At 41.0% G+C, this 26,840-nt stretch overlaps 1 protein-coding gene across 9 annotated transcripts in view; it reads right to left on the bottom strand.

Annotated features, from left to right (window-relative positions):
- Positions 1-26,840, bottom strand: part of kdm6ba (lysine (K)-specific demethylase 6B, a) — a 102,525-nt gene that overhangs the window by 49,401 nt on the left and 26,284 nt on the right. Inside the window, exon 1 of one of the 9 annotated variants that reach the window (XM_040141403.1) lies at positions 4,780-4,853. The exons of 7 other annotated variants lie outside the window; for them this stretch is intronic. The gene's annotated coding sequence lies outside the window, so the exon portion shown is untranslated. Of the gene's footprint in view, positions 1-2,026; positions 2,229-4,779; positions 4,854-26,840 lie in introns of those variants that run through there. One more of the 9 variants, XM_040141402.1, reaches the window with a different exon arrangement.

Here is a 26,840-nt window from a genome sequence, read left to right as displayed (position 1 = left end):
TATAATTCCATTTCATATTCTCCTGTAATACAGCATCCTCTGTATTCAGTATGGAAACCAGCAGCACAGTATAAACAGATTAGCACAGCATTAGCGCTGGCTGTGTCCTGTATACAGTATTTCCTAATCGGGCAAGGCTATGTCAGATAGCGAGCCTGCAGCTATGATGTATTCCAGTCCACAGCAGGCGACCCCGGCTGAACTGCGCCTGGCACACCACTATTGGATAATCGCAGCTGGACAGGAAGTGGTGGAGGAATAAATAAAAGAAAGAAAAGAGGAAAGAAATGTCAGAGTTGTAGAAGATGCTCTACTTCCACTGGTAATAAACCAATGAAAATAGAGAAAAGAGGAAATTCCTCAGGGGGAAAAGCAAGGGTGGGGGGCGGCAAACGGAATAGTTACAGTGATTTTGCCTTGTGTGTGGAAGTGTGTGTGCGCATGTGCTGGCTGGTCGCTCACGTGTGTGTATGCGTGTGTGTGTGTGCGTGCGGAGGAGTACTGTTGGGATCGGTTTACAGTAGTATGCATGAGATGGCTGTCTAGCGAGGCTTTTATTCTGGGAATGTTTGTATTGGTTTGAACATGGGGGGCACAAACTTAATTAGGACAGGGACCGACACACACACACACACGTCACATACTGACACCAATATTAGCTCCAGGCAGACGCGAGCACAAGTGTTGTGTTTCTCACACAACACTCAGGGAGGAGCATGCATACACGCACACACACACACACAACGCCAGCTCCTATTAGCTCTTTATGTGTCAATCACACACACACACACACACACACACACACACACACACACACACACACACACACACACACACACACACACACACACACACACACACACACTTACAAAACGGGGGCTGACCATGGAACAGACTACTGACTAGAACAAGCAGAAAGCCCCCAGACCACAACAAACTGGACGGGACAACACACACTTTGTATTACCAAACTCTGTATTTATGTGTGTGTGTTTAACTAGTTCAGTGTGTAAGAAGCTAATGGGAGCCGGCATCGTGTGTGTGTGCATGCGCAGAGGAGATAGACATTCACTGATTAATGCTTAGGCAACAAAGTCACAAGACCTATATTCAATGCAGTAACCTGCCTATTTCGTGATGGCGAGATAAAGACAGAAAAAAGGGGATGAGAAGGAAAAAGAAAGACAGAAACCTTTTGTGCAAACTGGCATTTAAATCAGCGTAGAGTGAGCAGTGAAGGTGAAAGAGACAGAAAAGACATGGGGACAGGGGGAAGAGGATGAAGGAATGAAAAGGGATAAGAGAAAAGGAGACAAAGACTTAGAGAAGTTAAAATGAACTACTTTTGTGTTTTGTTTTCTGTGCTGCTGAGCCGACTGGCTGTGGAGCCATCAGGGCATTAAAATTGCCCTGCTCTGACATGAATCAATGTTGGGACTTTCAAGACTCTTCTTGATATGGTTTTCTTTGGTTTCCCAGTAAAATGACATTTAGTGTAATTTCAGAATATTTGCTTTCATGTAAAGCACTGGGAGTTACTATATAATGACTGGTGATAGGAGCTTTCGCTCTCTCCACCTTCAGTTCACAATCTGCCAGAAATCTTTTTCAAAAAGGGGGTCTGTAGTCTGGTGCTGTCTATTTTGGGGCATCCTTCACATGCAAAAGTTTAGGAAGCCCCGTGACATAAACATTCAAGTCCGTCCACAAAAGACACACACACATACACACACAGCCCCAGCTGGAGCACACAAGCTCCCTTTGTGCTGCATTCCTCACGCCTTTTAGCCTTAGCTTCAGCCTTTAGCTTAGCTCCTCTCCATCTTCTCTCTCTCTCACACACACACACACACACACACACACACGCACACACACACACACACACACACACACACACACACAGACACACACACACACACACACACACACACACACACACACACACACAGCAACTTTCTCCTGCTTTTATCTGCAGAGCGGCAGCGGTGAAACACCTGAGAGGTTGTGGATAGGAAGCTTGTCTTACCGTGGCCGGGCTCAGGCTGATCATAGAGGGAGACACAGGGTTGGCTTGGTGGAGTAAAATCCAAATGAGGGTTTGTTGGTTAAAGCGTCAGCCAGCTCAGCAGCTTCCCACTACCTTTCCTTTCCTTTCCTGCTGCCTTTCCTTTCTGCCTGCGTTCCCAGCTTTGTGTGTGCCTAGTATTTTCCCTTTAAATTGCACAGGCTGCCCCCCCCCCCCACCTCCTCAGCACACGCGCACCGAGCTAACACACAAAACACACACTGCTCCTGAATATGACACTGTTGTCAAAAGCATGCAGTGCTGTTGTTGGTGTTATTTATTTATGTTTGTTATTCTACAGCCTGCAAGGAAAAAAAGAGAAAAAAACTGACTAAAATAGAAGCCCCTCTTTGTCTTTCTTCTCTTCCTCTCTAAAAAAAAAAAAAAGTGACTCTCGTTTTAGATCCTCTTGTTCTTCTTCTCTGTCTGTGTTTCTCTTCCTCACTCTGTCTCTATCACTATATTCTGTCTTGCTTTTTTCCCCACTCAGTAGTCAAACAAAGAAAGGAAAGGAACAGAGCGAGCGCACACACGCGCACAAACACACACAGACATACACAACACACGTTTGCTTGCTGCTTTCTCTCCTCTCTCTCTCTCACATACACATGCACAGGCTTGGAGCCCAACCCCCCAGCCTGCCTCCCTCTGATTTTTTTTTCTCTCCCTGCCTTTCTCTAAACAGCACCTCCCCCCCCCCCCACATCCCTCCCTCAGCCTGATCTGGCCTCGTTCTCATTCGTCTACCACCCCTCCCTCTTTCCTCCCTCCCTCTCTCCATCCTTCCCCTCCCTCCCTCTGTGTGTCAAACAGATGGGATTGGAGAGCAGAAGGAGTCTCTCTGCTCGCTTTCTACCTCGATATCTCTTCTTCATTAGTGTGATGTAAGGCTGATGGAGACATGCTTTGACCTACAGTGCACACATTGATGATTTAAAAAAAAAAAAAACCACACACAAATTGATACAGATGCAGATAACCTTCGATTGGGGTTATAAAACTCTGCAGCGTGTTGTCGCGCAGATGTGAATTTATTACACCAACATCTTTGCACCAACAGCTGTGTGAAGCCAGTAATAAGACTTTAGCATAAAAACCAGCTATAATGTGGCACGGAGAGAACAATGGCTTCCACACTCCAAATCTGGTGCCAACATGACTACCCGAAGACTTAGTGACTCTTCTCCTACATTTCTTCTTCTCTCAGCATGCGTTCAGTGTTTTGATTGGATTTACTACATCTAATTTCTGTTACTAATTAAATCGATTACATTAGATGATTGCTTTACTGCCGTTTCCTCTTTTGTCAATTTTTGAACCTTAAAGGATCATTCCGGTGCAAGAAACGCGAGCAGTCAGATGATCAGACAGGTTGAAACCAAGCCACCATTTTAGCCACATTATCTAAACCACTTTACTTTTAGGTAAACCAAAAAGTTTGACACCCAAAATGTCTGTAATAATCGCAAATGCCCAGAAAAACTGTAAGTGATCAACTACTGCAAGTATGGTAGCGCAAAGTTGAACCAGGGAGTGAGTTAGTAATGGTTATGGATGTTTACAACAGTCAGTTTGGGCTAATAATTTCATTATTTGCTACTTTTCTTTCTTCCCAAACAAACCCCTAGGTTCTGCTCACCTGGGGGCTTGTTTAAAACCTGGCTGATTGTCTGACTGCTTGTGTTTTCTTGCTCTATGGTACCTCTTTTATTACTGATAAGAATGATGGCCAAAACTACTAAAGTAAGATCCAATTTGAAAAAAACAAAAACAAAAAAACCCCTGAATTAGAGAGAATGAATGTCAGTTTCTTTTCACATTGCATTATGGATTTCTTTCCATTCTTCTACTTTAATCAGTCTGTGATTTTTTGTATGATTCCTTGAGGAAATCACTTAACATTTGCGGAACAAAAGGTTTCCAGATCAATAATACTTAATGTGAAAATTAAAAAGTCTGACAAATGAACAACCAACCAAATCTATTCAAATGACATTTAGAGAGTCTAATATTATGTTTCCAAACACATAATCTTTGGTTCAGATATATTTCAGTTTTGTCTACTTCATTAAATGTGTGGGTACAAAATGCACTGCATTTACAGTGGGCACAGTAACTTCATTTGAGTTCTACAGAGCTTACAGGTTGGGACAGTGGACAGTATTGCCCACTTGTTTGCAAGTTTTACACACACACACACACACACACACACACACACACACACACACACACACACACACACACACACACACACACACACACACACACACACACACTTCATGTTCTTCATTGGGAGATGTTTCCTAAAGGTCACTTTCAGAAACAAACCAACACACACACACACACACACACACACACACACACACACACACACACACAACTTCATGTTCTTCATTGGGAGATGTTTCCTATAGGTCACTTTCAGAAACAAACCAACACACACACACACATACACACACACACACACACACACACACACACACACTTCATGTTCTTCATTGGGAGATGTTTCCTAAAGGTCACTTTCAGAAACAAACCAACACACACACACACACACACACACACACACACACACACACACACACACACACACACACACAACTTCATGTTCTTCATTGGGAGATGTTTCCTATAGGTCACTTTCAGAAACAAACCAACACACACACACACACACACACACACACACACACACACACACACACACACACACTTACTTCATGTTTCATTTTCTTCATTAGTAGATGTTTCCTATAGCTCACGTTCAGGCGCGCACACACAGCATGCCCTCTTGAGTGCTGGGCACGTGCAGGAAGATGGAATTCCAGAGAGGAGAGAAAAAGTACAGTTGGGAAGCTGGGAAAGAGAGGGAGAGGGCGGGTAAGGGGTGACAGTATGGAAAATACAGCATGGAGCTGCTGCACTCTCTGACCAGGGCATAGGCTGGAGGAAATATAGGCACTATTACTGCACTCACTGACTCCTATAGACTGCCCCCCCCCCCTTTCTTTCTCCCTCTCTCTATAAAGAAGGCCAGGCAACAGGAGAAGCACACTGCATGACCAGAACGGGAAGGTAACAGACAATATTGAGACAGAATCACTGAAGGCAAAACTCAAGACTTATCATAAGATCAGTAGCTGAGTATGTGCCAGTTGCTGAATGTATCCGCCCTCTGAAAGAGGATCATTTCATTTCAGCTTCTGGTGCATTACTATTAGAGATGAACAGTGCTTTGATGCAAATGTAACATTTAACATGTGTGCTGATGTGTGATGCATAAACTAAAGTTGTTTGAAGTGAGAACCTCTCAATTTATGAAACATTCTTGCAGCTGATAACCGCCTCTAATTAGTGTATTGTGTTCTACAGAAGTAAAACTGATTGGTCACAGATTTTAGCTGCTCAAAGTATAATTATATTATTATAGATTCTCCTAGAAATTTAACCAAGGTTTTTGGTTATAAACCAACAGCCCCTCAACCACTCAAGTGTTCTAAAATTTATAGTAGGAGAGGTGGCTCCACCTCATGATTGGGATACGAGACACTATGAAATAACTTCGAGAACTCCAACTGTTGATATCCATGTTCTAAGGCGGAGGAATGTTGTTTGAAAATGTGAAATTTATGTACTGACCTCAGGCTTCTGCCAAGATACATGTAAACATTACTCGGTATAGGGATGCAGAGAAGGGCTTTCTGGGTTAATAGCTCACAGAGGCTCACAGAGGAGCCAACCAGCACACACACTGAAAACTTTGTTGTGCTTCTGCATCTGCAGCCTGGTGCATCAAACAAACAATGAGTGGTTAAGCAGGGAAGGATATCCATTATCAATGGAGTTGGGCCAGCACCAACAAGGAACTGACACAATAAACCAACAGAGAATGTTTATATTATTATTATTACTTGATTTAATCAAGGTCTTGCCAACACCTACTGTATGTGAATAGCTAGAATACTAGACTTGACAGTGTAGTAGCACTATTTAAAATTTAGCCTATAAAATTTAAAAATCAGCAAACTTGCTTGGACATAGAAGCAGAAACACATCATCCCTAACTTCACATAGAAAGGTCAAAGCCGAGATACAAACCTAGAAATATGTTTTTTCACTGAGCTGCCACTGGGCAACAGGTGAGGATTGAACTCACAACGTAACTTTGCAGATTACCTAGTACTCCACACGGACACACTGCACCATTAGAGTATATACGTACAACAGCAAATACTTTGTGTTTTTCCATGTTTCATTTCAAGTCTACTGCCAAGGGCTCTGGGTGTACTGTAATTTAGCATTGCACAAGAAAAAAAAGAACCAGCACACACACAGAATATCTAAAAATGTACTGCATGTAAAGTCACAAGATACTTTCCTTGTAAACAAGGCTTTTTATTCTGAAATTTGAGTCAAAGTTTGGCTTTAAATTTGGCCTTTTTAATGACTCAAACCACTGTCAGGTTGAACATCTAATTACATTTCATCACATTTAAGCTTAGATGTTTTCTCATTATCTGGAAATTATTCTACTATCACTTCCAACAGCGTACAATTGTTTGATGACAGCAGTTGTACTCTGTATGAAGCTGCGTGTCAGTGTATATCGCATGCCTTCACCCCAAAACTAACCCCTGAGGCTAATGCTGTAAATAAGACTTTGACAATTTATCTGGTTAAAAGAGGGTAAAAAAAAAACATACAAAGGGAAATAAGACAAGGTGAGTCGATGACAGAGTGCAAGGAGCAGAGGAGGAAACCACGCAGGGAGGGGAGGAGGAGCAGGAGGAGAGAAGGTCAGTCAATATGGTGGCACATTACATAATTCTCCCACTGTATTGATTTACAGCCTTTCTGATTTGGCCCCTAGCCAGTAAGCAATAGCATTTGTAATATTTGAAAGGAGCCCAGACAGAGAGAGAGGGAGAGAAAGAGAGATGTAGATGGTGAAGGAAGAAAGATGCGAATGATAGAGAGGACAGTGAAAAAGAGAAAAAAAGAGGTAGAAACACAGAGAGGGTGAATAATAGCTGGGAATTTTGGGATGTAGCCAAAGTCACACAAATAAAGAGTGGAGAGAGAGGAGGAAACAAAAGATAATGAAAAGAGTGAGAGGGAAACAAAGCATTAAAGAGAGTGCTTCATTGCGCAAAATGGAAATAACCGACATCTGGGGGAGAGGAAACAAGTGTGAGCAGGGCTGAGGAGATAGTGACTGATCGAGCGAAGGTGGGAGAGAAAGAATGTGTGTCACTGAGTGCACTGCAGGTTATACTTGTTGCGGTAATAAGTAATGTTATATAAGAGACAGCAACAATGGGCAGAATAACCTGACACACTGGATCTGCAGGACAGACTGGGTTTACAGCACACACTGTGTCTTCAAACACTTTACAGTAGGAACAGAAAATGCCTGTGGCCACATATGCTGGACATAAACTACAGCAGCATTCACGGTTAGCTCTGAGAGTACATCCACACTAGCTGGCTAAATCTGAAAATGCACATTTTCCCTTGGATTTGGCTCTCCATCCACACACTCAAAAACTTGAGGGTACAGCTTCAGCCGAAGTGCTTGAGGGCTGGTCAAACATCATCTGAAACTTTCTCCCCCCACATCTTGTTGATGTCATAACTTTGGTGGGGTTGGGGAGCTGCGACACCGTGAATGCGTCAAAGAAAGACTGAAAGTGTGCACCATAATCCCCATTTGATCAGTTATTGATCCTTCCCCTCCCTTTGACAGCAGGCTTTTCACCCTTCACTTTTCACCTTTGAGTGTGACTGTCCGGAGCAGCGATAAAAAAAACTTTTGCCTTCAGACGTGTTGGGACAACATGTCCCATGAAGGGACCTTTGGTAGAGGTCACACAGTACAGGTCTCGACATTATGCTCCATTTATGTTTATTTTGTTATGTGACCGTGTGATAATAAAATGCTGATCTGGCTGATGTACAACAGCGTAGGTGTTAGCATTTGCCCGGTTAGCAGGCAGCATTTATGACCTGCGATTAATGGATATTTTCTGCTCATTGAGTTCCGTGATAACAGAAACAGAAAAATATGTAAATCTAAATCATCATCTAAAATGTGGGTTTGGCTGTATCAACACACAGTATAGTTTATCATGGAGAGCGGAGGGGGACAGAGCTGAGGTTTAATCAGCTGAAACTCAGCAGAGTAACTGGGCTGTTTCTGTTCACTACTTGCCAGGTATTGGCTGTAATGTAAACTCTTGCATTCTATAAATCAAAGTAGGACAAAGAAGAAGAGATTATGCTGTTTTTTCTACTGTGTAGGATGAACATGTTTACAAAAACAACCTGAAAATTTAGCCTGAAAAAATAGCTGACTTAAGTGTAGATGCAGTCCCACATTCAGTTCACTAATATTCCTGTTCTTCACGATTCCCTTCATACAGGAGCATCAGGGCCTCTTTCTCCTCCTCAACTTCATCCCTTCTTTTCCCTCTGGCACTTCCTCCTTGTTGTGACATCTCTGTTTCACTCCCTCTCTCTCCATCTTTGGATGAACTACCAACAGATGAGGGGAAGGAGGCGAAGATAAAGGCAGAAAACTAGATTAATGGGCTGAATGGAGCACAGAGAGGGAGAAGAACAGTGAGAAGATGGAGGAAAGAAAAAGTGGAGTGAGAGATGGAAAAGGAGGCTGAGCTGGAACAGGCTTTCCTTGTGCTACTTTGAATAATTTACTTTTACTATTCCCCACTCTCTCTCTCTCTCTTTTAAAAGATATATTCAAGAGATATTCAACTGGAGGGGGGTGTGAGCTGATTAATTGCCAATTAATGTTTAACGAGGTACAGCTGTGTTCAATTAACACTGGTTTAGGCACTGTCTCTCCCAACACCCCCCCCATCATCAAATACCATATTCTCTCCTTCCCCTTCCACTGTAGATTCCTCACTACAGCGAGTCTTACTTAAGAGACAAATTGAGAGAAAAAGATGTTGATCCACTGAAATGACGAAGCTGATTGGAGAAGCACTATTTGATCAATTACTGCTGAAAAATTACATGCTGACTTTTTGAGTCAGTAATAGAATTATCCACCAAGTATGTGTAGATACAAATGTGTCAGAACTAGGCTGGAACATCTCAGCTGTTGTGGTTTTACAGGACATTATGTGCCGCACTATTTCTTTGCCTGCAGCAGTAACTTCCTGAGGTCTCTGCTGGTTGCCTGGAAAAGTCACAGTGTTGACCAGACTTTACAATGTCCATTTTCCCCTGTTTCCAGTCTTAATGCTATGCTAAGCTAAGCTAAACGACTGCTGGCTATGGCCTTATATTTAACTGACAGATATGAGAGTGGTATCAAATGCTCGAAATAAAGTGAATAAGTGTATTTCCTGAAGGTCAAACTATTCCTTTAAAAGGGATAGTTTTTGGCATTAATGGTCCAGTTTTATTACAGAAAAGTTAAGGGATGGTTTGGATATTCTGATAGGTTGTAGATTATCAATAAAGCCCAATACTGATCATTGGCTGAAAGACTATTTCCAGATTTTGTAGTGGATATTCTATTTTGACATCCACTGAGCCTATTTATTCACTTCAAACTGACTCATGGAAAGCACCACATTTTTATTTTACTTTTTTATAACATTTTAAAAGTTTTCATAAAATTCTCTTGGAAGCTGGATGTAAACATATCAAGAGTTGCGACAGAAAGTGGTCCGGCCAGAAAAAAACTTAAACTCAACTGATTTTGACAGGAACACTGACTCCATGCTGGCAGTACATTTGACCAACATGACTGGCAGATAGCTGACAATGCATACACTCAGTGACAATAGAAGCCCACTTATATGTGCGCGCGCACACACACACACGCAAATACATACACACATGTGATAGGTCTGTGCTTAATTCACATAAAAAAAAGTCAAATTTACCCTAGTGGCAGCACTCTTCAAAATACTTAATTGTTTTGTAAAGGTTTTATGGTAAAAAATTGCCACGTTGCAAGTGCTACTGAAATGGTTTGAAGCTAAATTCAGCCATTGTATCAGTCTAAACTGAACTGTCATGCTGCACTTTCATCTTATTTGGCCACTAGAAATTCTGTAATTATCAGGATATTAATTGAACGAAGAGGTTAATATAACTTAAAAGGTGAAACGGGTCAAGTCTTTCCAATCTGAATCTGTGGACTCATCGTAAGAAAAGTTAACAGGTACTTAATTAAAGTTTTGGGCTTTGAACAACATCAAACAGCTACTGTTAAATAAAATCTTAATGACTTACATTTTTATCCTGAGGGATAAAGACTGTAATTGTTGTGATTTATATTCATTTTTTTATTTCATTAACAGATTAAGTAATTAACCAATTTTAAACCATGCAAGTGTATAGTTGTGTTTTACTTGGTGACTTCCTGTCCTTGCCAGTATAATTTTTATCCAACAATCCATCTGATGCCTTTGTAATTTGTTGGTATAAACAACCATGGTTGTCACATTTGATATAAATGAGTGTACTGTCTGCAGTTTGCTGATGCCTACAATATGTCAAGGTGGTGAAGTTCTTAAATGTCGAACCATTACCTTTTCTGTGTCCTTTGAAGTTGCCAACACAGAAAAGCCCCCGGAGTAGCTTTAAAAATGTAACACCACATGACACAAATTTCATCAGTTCCAATGACAAGTAGAGTGTATTTTGTGATGTGCAATGGATTCAGCACAGATTGCTGGTGAAATCACTGGCAGAGACACATTTGAATTCTCCACCATGCCTCTGCAAGCAAAGACCCGTGGGGCTCACAAGTTTGATGCCTTCTTTTTTCTCTCTGTCTCATGCTCCTTTTTCTTTATCCTGCCTTATCTCTTTCTTCCCTCTGTTCATCTGATTCATCATCTGCCTGGAGCCTCTCCCTCCTGTTCTGTGTCTGTCTATCTGTCCAGGAAAAACATAGAAATCACTGGTCTCAGTTCAGATTTGTTGCATTGGCTGTGGGTACAAGATTGCACAACCCCTCTGACCTGACTAGTTCAGGACCGCTAGGCACAAAACACACACAAACTCCAAGTGATCATGTCATATGTAAATATGGGAGTGAGGAGACAGAGCAACAAGGGAAGTAAGGTATTGCATCTGTCTGGTGGAGTGAAAGTGTGTGCAGCCATGTGTGCAACCATGTGTGACTGCCAGTGTGTATGTACTGTACATGTACTGTATGTATGTGTCTCTTTCCCTTTTTTCTGTTTTGGCTTTCATTACAATCTGATACCTCCACCCATCTGTTCGCAAAGGAAAGAAGAAGGGAGGAGAGGCAGAGCATGCGGCGCTGGCTATCACTCTTCATACCCGCTCCTCCTCTTCCTCTTTATCTGCTTTCTTTCTTTGTCCTCTACCTCCCTGCCTGTCTCCCTCTCTTTTTCTCTGCTTCCTTATCCTCCTCTTCCTTATCCCTCCACTCCATCCTGCCTGTTTTTCCTCTAACCTTCTCCTCCTTTCATCTTCAGATACACGCAGAATTGAGCTCAGCTTCCTGTAAAGAACCAGCAGGTGTGTGGTGTGTCTAATTGTACGTAAGTGTTTGTGTAAGTGTGTAAAATGTGCTTTAAAGTCCTGCACATGAGAGCTTTTTTTCTGAGTCACATTGTGCCTGTGTTTGTAGCTACTGTATGTGCATGTTAGCTGTGTGTATTTTTTGAGTGTGTGTTAGAGATATCTTGTTTCCTCAGGGGAGTCCAGGCCCATTTCCACTGTCTGCTGTAGCAAACTAACCCAGCAGTGCATCGATAATCTTAGGGTAGAAAGATACACGCACGCACGCACGCACCACGCACTTATAGATATGCTTCTTCTTCTTACCTGCCACTACTGTGAACAGAAGGGGTAGGTACTGACTAACTGGGTAGGCCAGATATCACCTGCACCTGAAAAGCAAGCATACCACAGAAATAAGAAATGATCTAAGCCATTTATCAGTGCCATTGGCTCATATATGGTGCAGAAAATAGTGCTATGCTTTAGTAAAAAAGCTATTTCAAACAGCCAGCCCCATCTATTGCATTACATCCTCTTGTGCAGACTTGCACACTCCTTTAAAGCTACTTCAAAAGTATGTAGACACTAAACATTGCGCCCAAATGTGATTGTAGAACATCTCATTTCAAAACCATGGGCATGAATCTACTGCTCTAGCAGCCTCCACTCTTCTAGTTTCAGGCTTTCTACCAGGTTGTGGAACCTGGCTGCAGGGATTTGCCACATGAGCATCGGTGAGGTTTGGTGTTGATGTAAGGCAATAAGCCCTGGTTTTCAGTCAATGTTCAAGTTCTTCCCAAAGGCGCTGGACAGTGAGGGCTCTGTGCAGGCCATAAAAAAAAATTTCTTTATGGCCTTTGCTTCGTAGACAGGACAACAAAAAACGTGCCTCAGACACAGGAATGTCCACATACGTCTGGCCATATAGGGTAGATGTCACAACTCAGCTGACTCACGAAATGTATGAAACTTTAAATTACACATATTGTGCTAAAAGATTCCTTGAATTCATTTTTCTGCCACACACCTCAAAAACTACTAAAACTGATACTGAAGGAAAACTGTTCAGGCATCATGATTTAAATGTCAAAATTAGTGCCAATATGTTTGACACCAATATGTTATTTGTCTCAACAATCAAAATCATCTCAATAAATATGCACCAACACTCAAACAACTATTTAAGTACTGGGATCATGCTTCTGTTCTTCTAATGATTGACAGTGTTGTAAAGTATGGAGGGTGTATGTACATTAGCCTAGCGGTAAAGGAGGTTCAATTAGTATTTAGCCTGTAAACATATTGCACATACCCAGAAGCGCAGTGAGCACACAGCCAAAAAAATCACCAACAACAAAGACAAATGACAATATAGCAGAATATATGCAGAGGCATTTTAAAAATAAACAAAATCTGATGTAACTCCCCATGTACACATGAAAACACAGAGACAGAGACAGTAACAGACACACAGACACAGACACACCGAGAATGGTAGTGATTACAGCTGTCAGACAAGACATGTACCCAATATCTTTAGATATCCAAACTAGAAACAACACACACACTTGCAGAAATATTGATGGAAACGCGGAAATAACCAGACAAAATATATAAACAAGATACCAGCATGATGTAAGAAGGCGCAATATTAGACATCACCATAATTAAAGCTAAAGCCTGTTTACCGACCAGTTAAGTAGGACAAGAGGTGCTGAGCCCAAACGATGCAGCTTGTTTACACACGGATAGTGTAACAGCATTTTAAACACTAATCTCCTGCCAACCTATATTTATTATAGCTACATACAGAACACCACAAAGTTTTGTGTGTCATATAAAGAGTGTCAAGTAAGGTCCAGAGGGACTGTGAGAAATTTGCAGTAATAGACAGATACAACATACTAAAAGTACAAATTGATGAGTTTCACTAGATTATGTAGTGGGTTATCTTTAGTCTCAGTTTGACTTAATTAGGGCTGCAAGTAACTATTTTCATTATCACTTAATCTGCTGATTATGTAATCAAGTAATCAATTAACTGTATAGTGTATAGAATGTCAGAAAAATTGTAAAAGACGAGAATGGTGAAAAATGACACTGTTGCAGCATCATTTTTGGACTGACTTCCATGGTCAAACATGTCATCAGACTGGCTGAAAAGTTATGCTACGGTCAAGTTACACAATTTTAGCGTTAACAATTTTTGGAGGTCGCTGAGAAAAGGCAAATCGGCCTTTGCTCTGTCCTGGAAAATTGACACTTGATCTTGGTGATGCATTGAAGACACTCGAAAGATAACTAGCAGGTTAAATATCTGGACCTGTGGGGGAGTCCAAATCTAGTAGTGTGAAGTGTTGTGAACCGGTTGTGACTGGCAATGAGTGCGGTGACGAGCTACAGCCAAATAGAGCGCAAGACACAGAGTGAGGGGAAACCCGGGGGAGGAGTTGTACAACATCAAAAAGCATTGCTACAAGAAAATACATTCTCTCACCCATATTTTTTTCTTTCCCTTCCTTGTTTTTTCACTGAAAATCAGCATACAAATAACTTGGATTGCTCGTTTTCTTCCATTTTGGAAGAAAAGAAAATCCTGTCTCACACATGGAAATGAGCGGTTTCCTGTGTCGCTTCTTGTGTGTGTTTTCGTGACAAAACTTTGATTCCCAGAATGCAATCAAAGTAGTGAAATCAAGCCATTGTTGACCCAGTGATCCATAATGTCATCAGGGTACACTTTAACAACAGTGGCAGCTTCAATTTGTAATTGTTTTTAGAAGAAATGCCAAAAAAAAAAAAAAAAAAAATGCACACAGAGACAGAGACACACACACACACACGAGCAAGAGAATTCTATTTACACTGATGTTTCGTCAATTTTTATCACCTTATTTATGAACTGAAATCAGTCATTCTGTCAAAACCCAAGCAATCATTTCACATAAACCCTTAAATATTCCATCATCTACCATTTTCCTTTATGGATAATCCCTGGATTCCTGCCTTTTGGAATTCCTCCACAGATTATCCCTTTGCCTTAACCACTCCGGGGCCAAGGGAGAAGGGGAGGAGGGGAACGAGGAGAATGAGGAAGGGGAGGGGGAAAGGAGGAGAATCTTGTTTTAAGATGCTGGGAGTCTGTGAATCTTGCTTGCCTTGCAGTTCCCCCTGTGGACATTTTTTGTGCACATCAAGGAATACGCTCGCTCCATCTCTGTTGTAACCTCCTCTTCCCATCTCCTGTCTCCCTCCTCTCCTTCTCCTTCTTTTGTTTCACCTTTTTTAGGGAATAGAAGTATGTAGGTAGACACAGACAGCTGAGCTAACTCGCAGCAGCTCCTGTGATCTGCCTGACAACAGCCTGAGGGCCCACACATTGGCATACATAGAGGCTCACATGCATACAGTCACAACTGAGAGAGAGAGAAAAAAAGAGAGACCAAAGAGAGGACCCGGGATGGAGCCTTGAGGCACTCCAACCTGGTGACACAGCAGCAACAGCTTCCCTCTGGCCCCATAGCTAGTAAGCCCAGTCAACCACCGGTTGGAAACCGGTCCACTCCTGTCTACCAGAAAACAATAACTAGCCCCCCGTTCGCTAATTTACAGGGGAGTTGGCTCATTCCTGTGAGTGGAATGTACAGTGGGAGTAGCTTGCATTTCATGAAGGGGTGGACAGATCAGTGATTTGGGTGGGGGGGGGCTTATCCGGCCAGAGTGGGACTGAGTTGAGGGAAGGGTGAGTGAGTTTAGTAGCTATTTTTAGATGATATGTCATTTTAAACTCTTGGTCTGTTCCTGTACTGTGGTCAAGGAATGAAACACTAGTAGAGATATGTGGACTTGTACTGTACTCACAAACCTGTATGATAAAGTACAACCATGCAAAGAGGAACTTCAGTCATACTTTAGCAACCAAACCTGCTCTACTTTGGGTTAGACTGCAGCTTTGCTTTTACAAAGAAATCCATTATCAAACAATAAGCAATGTAAAAACAGGACAAGTTAAACAAATAAACAAACAAAAAGGAACGCGCAAATAGAAATACCCAATAAACACACCTGTGTGAAGACAAATGATGGAGGCTGTTGACACTTTCTGAAATGCACATTAAAGCATATGCAAACAGCCACACAATCACTCTGTCTCCAAACTACTGCCAACTCAATCCCACTGTCACCTTACTTAACCTGCAGTATACAGCAATAGCTGCTAAAGATGCTAGGGGACATATAGAATGGAGAAGAAGAAAAAAAGCAATCCAAGACCAGCTCATCTCAGTGAGCCAGTGCAAAGTCTAAAATGAAAGGGAATGAAAGAGATTCAGAAGAAAGAGGGTAAGATGGAGAACATATGGCGTATGAAGACCTAGTTTCCTTCCCCTTCCCTCATTTCCTCCATTTCCCCTCATCTCACACACCTGGGACTATTACTCATGGAATCAACACCCAACTAAAACTCTCTTTAATTAGTTCTCTCTCTTCCTCCTCTATCCTTCCTGCATCCATATGCTCTCATCTCTGTCGCCTTTTCTCTCTCTGTCTCTTCTCCAATCTGCTCCATGTCTTTTGTCCCCTGTTGTCATGATGTCGTACTAACTTGGATTTTTTTTTCTTTTTAAACACCTGTCTTTACACCTTTTTCTATTCAACTACTCATATAGATTTAACTAATATTAGACAGAACATCCTCACAGTAGTGTATAAAATATAAATTTGTAGCTCTCACACGTTCCATGTCTACTGCCTCTGTCTGTATACTGTATAGTTTTGTTTGTCTGGGTGTGGTAGGGAGGCTGTGTGGGAAACAGGATTGAGGGAGTATGACTATTTCAACATTCTACTTCTTAACTTATCAATGAAAAAAAGAAGGGACAGACTGTATACTGCTAACAAATTAGGTCTGTGTGTACGTGCACGAGATGAGGGAGAGAGAGGTACACATGACACATAACAGGCCAAGCTAAAAGTAGAGTGGAGGTAATAATTTAAATCCTAAAAAAAACAAAAACACTAACAATACTCAGTGTGATTTTTAAAAAAAGTAAACACTGGTCTGTACAGAAAGCGAGATATTATAACTAGATAGTGCCTGCCCAATGCTACCAAACATTATAAACATAACTTGAAGCCATTTTCAAAGCCTCTTCTACACCGCATGAGAACATCTCCTTTACAACTTAAAACTGGCTCATTTGTGATATTTTATGTTTTTTTGTAATTTTATTTCCCTATGCATAAAAATTTATAATTAAATCATTCAAGTGCCTTATTGGAACAGGCTGTGCATGTAATCTCCCTGCCTAATGTGTATATATAACCTTTTTTGTGCTGTAGCCTTTTTGTAATTGCATTCAATTACGACTTGAGCCCTGTAGCAGTGTTATGGAAATGCTACCATGTTCTATGTAGTTAGATTGTTGGGTTGACTTTTGCATAAAAATGACTCAAACATGATGTGGACACGTTGCCAGCACATCTATGGAGAAAAGTGCATGTCTGAAAGTGGCCACTGACTTGGCTGTTTGCTTGGCTTTGATGTGTGTAAACCTGGTGCAACCCTGACCTCAAAGGGACAAGTCATTATATGTGTAGTGTGCCTGAGAGGGACATAGACAGGGCATGAAAGACTTTATTGCTTACTTAAATCATAGAGACCTTAAGCCTGTAAGCCCACATCAAAGTTGTCAACATGCTATTTACTACATGTAGTAACGTTCTCTTTAAATGAGAAAACACAAACATATATTTATGAGTACCATGTGTAAGTTCCCCAAAGAAAACTGAAGTAAACTTGAATGCTTCTTATAACTTGAGAGTGATGACAAGACATTTTAGCAGGAAAGTAACTGAAAAAAAAGACCAAAAAAAAAAAAAAGCTGTAGATAAATGCCAACACTGGATAACAAGTAACTTTGCAAAAGTAAATATCTTGTCTAGGGATGACTCACTTGAATTCATGGCATCCATTATCATCATGAGTTACAGTAGTTTTAATGAGAACAGGTCTACAACAGTTAAATGATGTAGACAAAAATGGAGAGAGACAAATACAAGAACACAAAACATGACCAGTCGATTCCATCACAAAGAGCCAGACTTTCCATCACAAATAACAGGTACACAGATCCCCCAAGTTGAGTAAGTCATGATGGAATCAAAAACTTCTAAATGTTTTAGTACAGGCACCGAGTCTATTTGAAAAAAAAAAAAAAGCAACTCTAAAGATTAAATATGTAATTTCACACTGTGTAAAAGTTACATAAATTAGGAAATGTATTTCGAAATTAGTTTATAAAAAAACAAAAACAAATATAAAGTTAAATAAAGACATGTTTGTTTTAGTAAGAGTTCTGGGAAAGCTGCACCCAAATGTGCCTTTCAGTTTTGTCACCGCATCATGGCGTGTCATGTGACTGGATGAAAATACAGTGGGTGATGTTGTTCTGCAAATTAGGCTTTTTGTTGTTCTAATTAGAGGATGGAATGCAATGAAATTCAGTGGGTGGAGACGACCAAATGACGCAAAAGCACTAAATCAGACCGAGAAGGAAAATCCCACAACTGTGTTCAATATCCTGGAGCATGTGTTGCATAGTGGTTCTAAATTTGTGTCGGTGAGAGAATATGGGTGTTTGACTCTTACTGCTTAGGTGTACTTCTACCAGTGTACATTTGTAAACTTCTCCTCCCTCTGCCTGGTTGCTAGGACACCTGCTTTTGGCACGTGCAGGGGCCTGACTGTCTGGCCTGACCTTTGACCTCACAGAGCTCTAACCCTAATGACCTCAGCAGTGGTCTGGCACTTCTTCTGATCACTCCCACCTCAATTTTCTGTGTGTATGCACACAGAGTGGATGAGGGGAAAAATGTGTGCGCGTGTGTGCTTTCCGTTTGGTCTACATGGCTTCTCTTTGCATTTAAGTCATTTTTTGGATGCTAAAGCTTGGATCTTAGTGGCTTTTCGCTGAGCTGTTTAAGAATGGCACTGAAAGCTTCTCTCAACACATACACATCCACAGAACGATACACATACACACTGGGCCAGCCTCAGGCTTTTAGGGGCCAAGTCCAAGATTTTGCTTCAGGGGCCCCTGACCATATATTAAGTCAGACGACATCAACTGAAACTCGAAGTGTTTTCATTCTTTTATAGAGTTGCTCCTGTGTATACACTACCATTCAAAAATTTTATAACAACTCCATTTTTCCAGCAGTTTAATTTAAATGTACATACTCTAATGTCTCAGTGTTTCTGAAATTAATGCATAGAACATATAAACACCTGGAGATTTTAAAAACAAGGAATCATGGAATCTTCTTGAACTAAATTTAATCTAAATTTTTGACTCATCCAGCAGCCGAACACACTCGTGACATTCTTCCTACAATGGAAATCAGATATTGTTCAGAAAGTTTGTTTTCCATCATTTGAAGCCACCGTCTAGTAAATTTTTCCTCTAATGGTATGGGTCATTATCTTAATGTAGGACGAACCCCTGACCAACCAGTCAGTCTTCCTTTGTTACTTGCCTTTTCTCACCATTAATACCAATATACAGAACTACTTCCTGCACCTGTAGAAATTGTTTGCATTAACAACCAGGCTTAATTTACTTCCGTTGTTGCAGAAAAGCTGTAAATTAACCAATCCCTGAAAAAGGCCTTTTCTATGAAATTATATATGGCCTGCACAGTGTTCAAATCTTGAGTTGACTAAATTTCTCTGCAAGTATGTGAGGCTGCACAGTGTTAGACTCTGAACTAAAATCTGCACCAGGAGCCTTGGATGCAGTTTGAAAATGCAACTAAGTGGGTTTTGAAACACAAAACAACCTCCACACATGGAGGCCACCAGGAAAGTGCGGGGACCTGGACCGTTGATTAGTTTGCAACACACCCACACATACACCCCCCCACCCACCAACCCAAACAAGCCACCCACCCACACACACCTAGAAATGCTCATGAATACAGAGGCACAGAAAAGGTAGAATTCGGGGTCAGAGCATCACAGACAACCAACTTTATTCCAATGTACAAATATAGACCTGCAAACAGAATGGGTTGCACATATTAGGGGTCAACCAATATGATTTTTATGGGCCAATACTGATTATTAGTAATCAAGGAGACTGATAACTGATATTTGGTACCAATATACATTTGCAGTAAAAATGAAAATCATGGTGTCAAAATGTAGAACACCACAAACTCCTTCTTTAACAGGTGCTTTAAAGCATATGTTTAATTAAAAGGAAACTTTTCAACATTATCTTAAAACCAAAAGTGCAGGGAACTCCCAGCGGCGTTTCTTATAAAGTTTACAGAAAATTTAAATAAATAAACAAGCTGTATGTATTGCAGACTGTTTATAGAGAAAGAGAGAGAGAGAGAGAGTGTGTTAAATGTGGGGCCGCAGGCTGACATATGCTTAACACACGATTATGCTTCATTTGTTACATCAAAAAGAGCTTTCAGCTTTGGAAAGCCTTTTGTTTGTTTCATTTATTTAAATGTTAAACTAACAACGTGTGATAGCAGGGAACCTCTCATTCAAAACTAGGCTACTTCATTACTAATGATTACTATAGCTGAACTGGATGCATTCCATGTATGGATTAACACAGTTCCATTACATATAAAGTCTCTAACAATAATATCCTGCACCTCTCTACAAGAGAAAGCTTCAGGACACACTTCAGTAACGTTACTGGTTTTCGTGGGATGAGACAGAGTATGACCAGCCCTGGTAAGTGACGTGCAAGAAAAAACATAGCATATCAGTATGCTAGTCAGCTGGCTATTATGGATCAACAAAAACTTGTTGGCGGTCGTTATCGCATTCAAGTTAGCTCTACAAGACAACATTAGCTTACGTTATTATGACCATTGGCTACTATAATGTAAAAAACACCACACCAACTCATACGGGCGAGTAATGTTATGTTCGCAATATGGTAGCTAAAGTAAGTTCCAGTAGCACTGGCAACAATGTTACTCAAAGATATTTAGTACCTATCGCTACATAAATAAACTATTATCTTGTTATAGTTAGCTGTAAATCACTAAAAGTGTACCATTTAGGCATTTCCAGTGTAACTGAGAAAAAGGGAATGCTTGTCATCATCACAATAGATCATAAAATTGTGATGTTTAGTGCAACTTCTGCAATATCTGCTGCCTTAACTTTTTAAACAAAGCTCAGCTTGCTCACCAGAGCTGCTCCAGTCTGCAAATGCATTCCTCTGTGCCTGTCCGTGGCACGGTAGCCTTTAGTATTGATAGGCTATTACTTGTGATGTGTAACCAAGCAGATAGTACTGCAGGCGGGACATTGCTTGAGTGCACAGTGCGATGACTACAGACAGACAGAGGCGGCTGTGTCAGAGCCAAAGTAGCACATTTTTAATTATTATAATCAGCAACTGGAAATGAAAAAAAAATGTCGATTCTGATGATCATAAAAATGCTGCCTTCAGATCCAATAATCGGTAAACCCCTAGTAAACATGGGTGCATATGAACCCACACACACACACACACGCACACACCTACTTTCAGTTCACCTATAGAATGACCATATACTGTATACAGTAAATAGTTCTTTTTAGGATACCTGTGCCAACACATATACTGTAATGACTCATGTTAAATTGGTATCACAGCACACACATGCAGTCTTTTTGTTTAGAGACTTGTTGGCTGACTGGGCCATGTATCGGAGCCCAGAAAGCACACAGACCCTTACACGCTGCCGGATCTGCAACACACACCTTATAAAATGCTCCAGATGAGCTGAGTCAGCATGCCAAGAGAGAACAGCCAGAAGTTTTAGACAAAATGAGCTCCATAAGCAGGAGACATACCACACACACACACACAAAACTTTACTCATGATCACATACAGTATGTTGACATACTGCATGGCCGAATGTACACAAATGTGTGTACAGTAACAGAAACACCTAGGAACAAAGGAAACTTGTTAACACAAAGGAACAGGCACACAAACACATAAAATGCAAAAACACACATGAACACACCAGTTTTGGGAACACAAGAATGTGCATGTGTTACTTTGCATCTGGCTCCTCTTAGAGCAACACACAAAAGTAGCAGTATGTGTAGTGAATGTGGCACTGTGTGTGTGTGTGTATGTGTGTGTGACTGAGTGACAGTGAGAGAGAGAGATATTTGGTCAGTGCTTTGATAGCTGGTGAATGGGGGGGGGGACAGCCGCTGTCAGATACTCAAACACAAACCACATGCAGCTGTTAAGCGTCTGCCTGAGAGACACGTGACACACGTACACACACACACACACGCCAATCCACACACACAAAAACAGACAAACGGACACCGTAGCAACAGAGGCAAACATATCTTTGTTACCTGGGTAGTGGACAAGTGTGTGAGACTTTTTCAACACCACGTGCATCTCAGTGGAAATCCTCTGGTTGTGTGTGTGTATGTGTGTGTGTGTTTGTGTGTGTGTGTGTATTTGGCTCGTAGTGACCAGTGAGTCATCTAGTGGGTTGTGGGTCTGACTGTGGCGTAAAAATAGCCCTGTGTGTCTAAAATGGTTACAGAATGATGATGAAACAACTGGCTGTACCAGCTGCTCACACACGCACATTGTTTTGGATGCATACAGCTCCATAAAGTCATTGTCTCAACTCATTGCACAAACACTGTTACTTGTCAGTGCTCTCTCTTATGTGATGTGTGTGTGTGTGTGTGTGTGTGTGTGTGTGTGTGTGTGTGTGTGTGTGTGTGTGTGTGTGTGTGTGTGTGTGTGTGTGTGTGTGTGTGTGTGTGTGTGTGTAAGTGTAAAGGCGTCAGTATGTCTAATCTTACTTGCTCCCACTTTATCTGCAGGACACTCCTGTGCTAGTCTCACCAGATCACAGAGAAGGGGGAGAAGGAGGAGGCTGAGATAAAGGGAGGGTGGGTGACCTGAGTGTTTGATGTCAAAGTTTGGAGCCGACCAAGGAAAAACTTCAAACACTGCATAGAGTTAAAATGATTACATTCCTTGTGCACACACACAATTTTTTCTCCAGTAGCACATGTGTGCACACATATGCACGTACACAAAAACAAACATACACACACACACACACACACACACACACACACACACACACACACACACACACACACACACACACACACACACACTATCAGTCCACAACAGGTCAGCATGCCCTTGAGTGAGAGACAAAGAAAAAAAAAAGAAGACATGGAGAGAGACCCGTTATCTGCCCTGTAGTCAATCTCTCATTTTTCTGTAAAGACCCTTGATCCTAAGCCAGTGCTGTCTCAGTCCGGAAAAACTGACCTGAAGGGACAGAAAATAATCCCAAATAAGTCAGTGAGATCTGTGAGAGAGAAAATGTCAGTATAATCTAATATGACTCAATTCATTAGCCTCAAGGGAATCCAACTGAAGCCTGAAATACTGAAACATATAATGTAATTCATTTTAACTATAATTTAATTTTACATAAGTACACTATAAAACTGTGGGTCTATGTGCTAATGTGTTAAGTGCTGATCAGCAGGCTGCCTGCACTGATGTTAGTATGGGTGGTGTTTTGTGTGCTATGTTATGCTATGCTATGCTATCTCTTTTGTGGAAACTACACTCCCCGAACACTTTATTAGTCACACCTGTACACCTGCTTATTCATGCAACTATACAATCAGCCAATTATGTGGCAGCGGTGCAGCGGATACAATCATGCACATACAGGTCAGGAGCTTCAGTTATTGTTCAAATCAAACATCAGAATTGGGTAAAAAGATGATCTCAGTGACTTTGACTGTGGTATGATGGTTGGTGCCAGAAGGTTTGGTTTGAGTATTTCTGAAACTGCTGATCTCCTGGGATTTTCAAGCACAACGGTCTCTAGAGTTTACTCCGAATGTTGCGAAAAACAAAAGACGTTAGGTGAGCGGCAGCTCGCAGACAGAAACACATTGTTGATGAGAGGGGTCACATAAGAATGGCCAGACTGGTTCGAGCTGACAAAAAGGCAACAGTAACTCAGATGACTACTTTTTACGTCTGTGGTGAGCAGAAAAGAATCTCAGAATGCACAACACGCTCATCAAAACTGCATCTGAAGACTGGATTCATCAGACCAAGCTACATTTTTCCAGATTACTGCTGAGGCACGCAGATGGTACGGTGAGAATTTGGCATCAACAGCAGGAATCCATGGACCCGGCCTGCCTTGTGTCAACAGTCCAGGCTGGTGGTGGTGATGTAATGGTGTGTGGAATGTTTTCTTGGCTCACTTCGAGCCCCTTAGCACCAATCAATCATCGTTTTAAATGCCAAATCCTATCTGGGTATTGTTACTGACCATGTGCATCCCTTTATGGTCACAGTTGACCATCTTCTAATGGTTACTTCAGCATGATAATGCACCATGTCACAAAACCAAAGTCGCCTCAAACTGGTTTCATGAATATGACAATGAGTTCGGTGTACTTCAATGGCTTCTTCAGTCACTACATCTGCATCCAATAGAACACCTTTGGGATGTGGTAGAACGGGATATTCACAGCATCAATGTGTATCTGACAAATCTGCAGAAATGATGTGATGCAATCACCAAGGAATGTCTCCAACATCTTGTATAATCCCTGCATGAGGAATTTAGGCCGTTTTGAGAGCAAAGGGAGGCCCTACCCAGTATTATTATGGTGTTCCTAATAAAGTGCTTGGTGAATGTACATTGGTACCTGCAACAAAATAATCTCAATGCAAAGGTTCACTTACAAGATCGTATGTTTTTGACACCAGCTAGTGATCTAAGATCACACTTTCCTCTCATGTTAATGTGGCACTAACATCTACAACCACAAAACAACCTCAACCTTTATTGAATTAAAGTGTCTAAAAATGTAGACAAAGAGCTTTTAATTGCCACTACTTTGAAATCAAAAGAGTTATAGGTGCTATATGTAAGTTTTCTCTGTCGCCGAATATGGTTTCTTGCCGGTAGTGGGTGTTGGTGATACTGGTCGCTTGCAAAGAGCTTCAGCCATCATTGCATATACAAGACAATGGGTTAGAATACGGCATCTGAGCAGCACTATTTCTTCTTCCCCTTGTGTTGGACTCCGGGCGGACCGGACACTACGGAGACTCACTATTGGAAAGGGATGAGACGGGCTGGCTAGCTGGTTAGCATGCCAACTTCATCTGAAGAAAAGAAGTGATGGAAACAGAATCAAAACAAGACAAGAGAACACTGCTGGAGACAGCTCTTGGCGAGTAAAGAAGTTAAGTTCGATGCTGAAATCGAATGTTTCTTCTTGACTGGTAAGTAAACAGCCGTCAATGCTAACGTTGGCTTTGTAGCAATAGCAAAAACTAACATATAGCCCCTTTAAAAAGAGCATCTTCATAATAAAAATAAACTGGTAAGGATTTTGCAATGGGTTGTAATGGCCACACTCTCTACGTTGTTAAAGACAAAGTCCAGTAATTAGGATTGCGCAGCAGGTGCTGGAACCCCTTTTGCAATTTTAAGGATTATTATTATTATTATTATTATTACGATTATTATTATTATACTCAGAAACCCTAATAACTACAGACACCAAACTTGGCATATATGCTTCAAAAAGCTACCCGCAACAAAATTCCCCTCAACTGACCCTCATGATGAAACGCATGAGCTAGAAACAAATTTCTTTTTTCCCGGGATTGTGTGGATAATTTCACAGCCTTTTTGAATGGAGACCCACCCTCTCTGATCATGTAATTTTCTGCCAATATGCATTATGTCTAAAACCTCAGGTATCAAATTTGATTTAATCTTCAAAAAAATTCACACATGAAAGGTTTGGACTTAGCCACACAAAGGTAAGTACTTTTTATTTTGATACTCCAGTCTGATTTGGAGTCAAAACTGTGTTGTTAGGGTTAATTTTAATTAAACACTCATAAATCAAATTTGGTTTAAGCTATTGTAAACAAATTTGGTGCACTTACTCGGTTCCAAAGTTTGCTGTGTAGTCTTGGGTCGCTTGGCCACCAGCTGGTGCCAGAACTTCTAAAAATTACATCTCATAATTGACTGCGTGTGTTTTTCTGAAACTAATTCAATTCATGAAAGTGGGTGGGGTTTATAAGTGAGTAATCAAAAATTTTGCAATACCGCACTCAAAACTTTGCTTTACTGCAACCAAAGGTCAATTACGAAGTCTCACACTCTACTTTAAAAAAAAATTTGCATAATTAATTAAAACTGAGTCAGATTGTTTAGAATCTGGAAATGAAATGTTATAAAAAGTTTTGAAATCTGTTTAAAATTGAGGATTTAATGACAATAAATGTTTTAGCACAACATGTAGTGTATAAAGAACATGTCCTAACTTGCCAAATGTGTGACCAACCTTACGAAAATCTCAAAACATTCTTTAACTGATCACTATCATGTGATTTGTCTTTCAGCTTTTTATCTGTAAAATTAAACCTTGGTGAAACTTAAACTGCATTAATTCTCATAGTCCTACGTTAGGGTTATGAAAACAAAATATGCCCAGTTTACCAGCAGAGCTGATAGCCTAGGGGTAAAGGTACTATCTATAAACCACAAGTTCTCATGTTCAAATCCAGAGGGGGGCCTGTCCTAAATGTCACTCCTCCACTCTATCACTTCACTTCGAAGATGTTGACTGTGTGCTAAAGACATGAGTGGACAATGAAATAAGTCACCCTTTTCTAAACTCACTATGACCTGTTACAGCAAGGTCACTGGTTCGAATCCAGCTTGGCAACTTTGGTGTGTACATCTTCCTGTTTCTCTCCCTTGTCTGTTGACTCGTCGTATAATGCGTATATATACACAGTGTGCTTGGACCTTGCTTATCCTCACTTGTGGCTAGATCATTAATATTGTATTCATCAAGTTCACTGCTGAGAAATTGGAATGCAGTGATGTTAAAAAGAAGTCCGACAGCACAAGAAACAAAGGCCGGGTTTTAAACAAACCCCCAGGTTAGCTGAAGTTATTTGGAGTGGAAAACATAGGCAAATGGTAAAGTTATTACCCAAACTGTCTCTTTTAAATCCTGCAGGCCACATCAGTTCACAGTGAGGAATGTGGGCTTAGCAACACTTGTGATGCTCCCATTTATGTTTTCTCCCTGAGTGATTGTTTATCTGACTAAAGTTGCTTTCACACATACACTGCAACCGTGAACCTATCTAGACATTACCTAGAGGAGCTGTATGT

This window comes from Xiphias gladius, chromosome 12 (genome assembly GCF_016859285.1).
Source record: "Xiphias gladius isolate SHS-SW01 ecotype Sanya breed wild chromosome 12, ASM1685928v1, whole genome shotgun sequence".
In the NCBI taxonomy this organism is placed as follows: domain Eukaryota; kingdom Metazoa; phylum Chordata; class Actinopteri; order Istiophoriformes; family Xiphiidae; genus Xiphias; species Xiphias gladius.
This window is presented reverse-complemented; position numbering and strand designations above follow the sequence as displayed.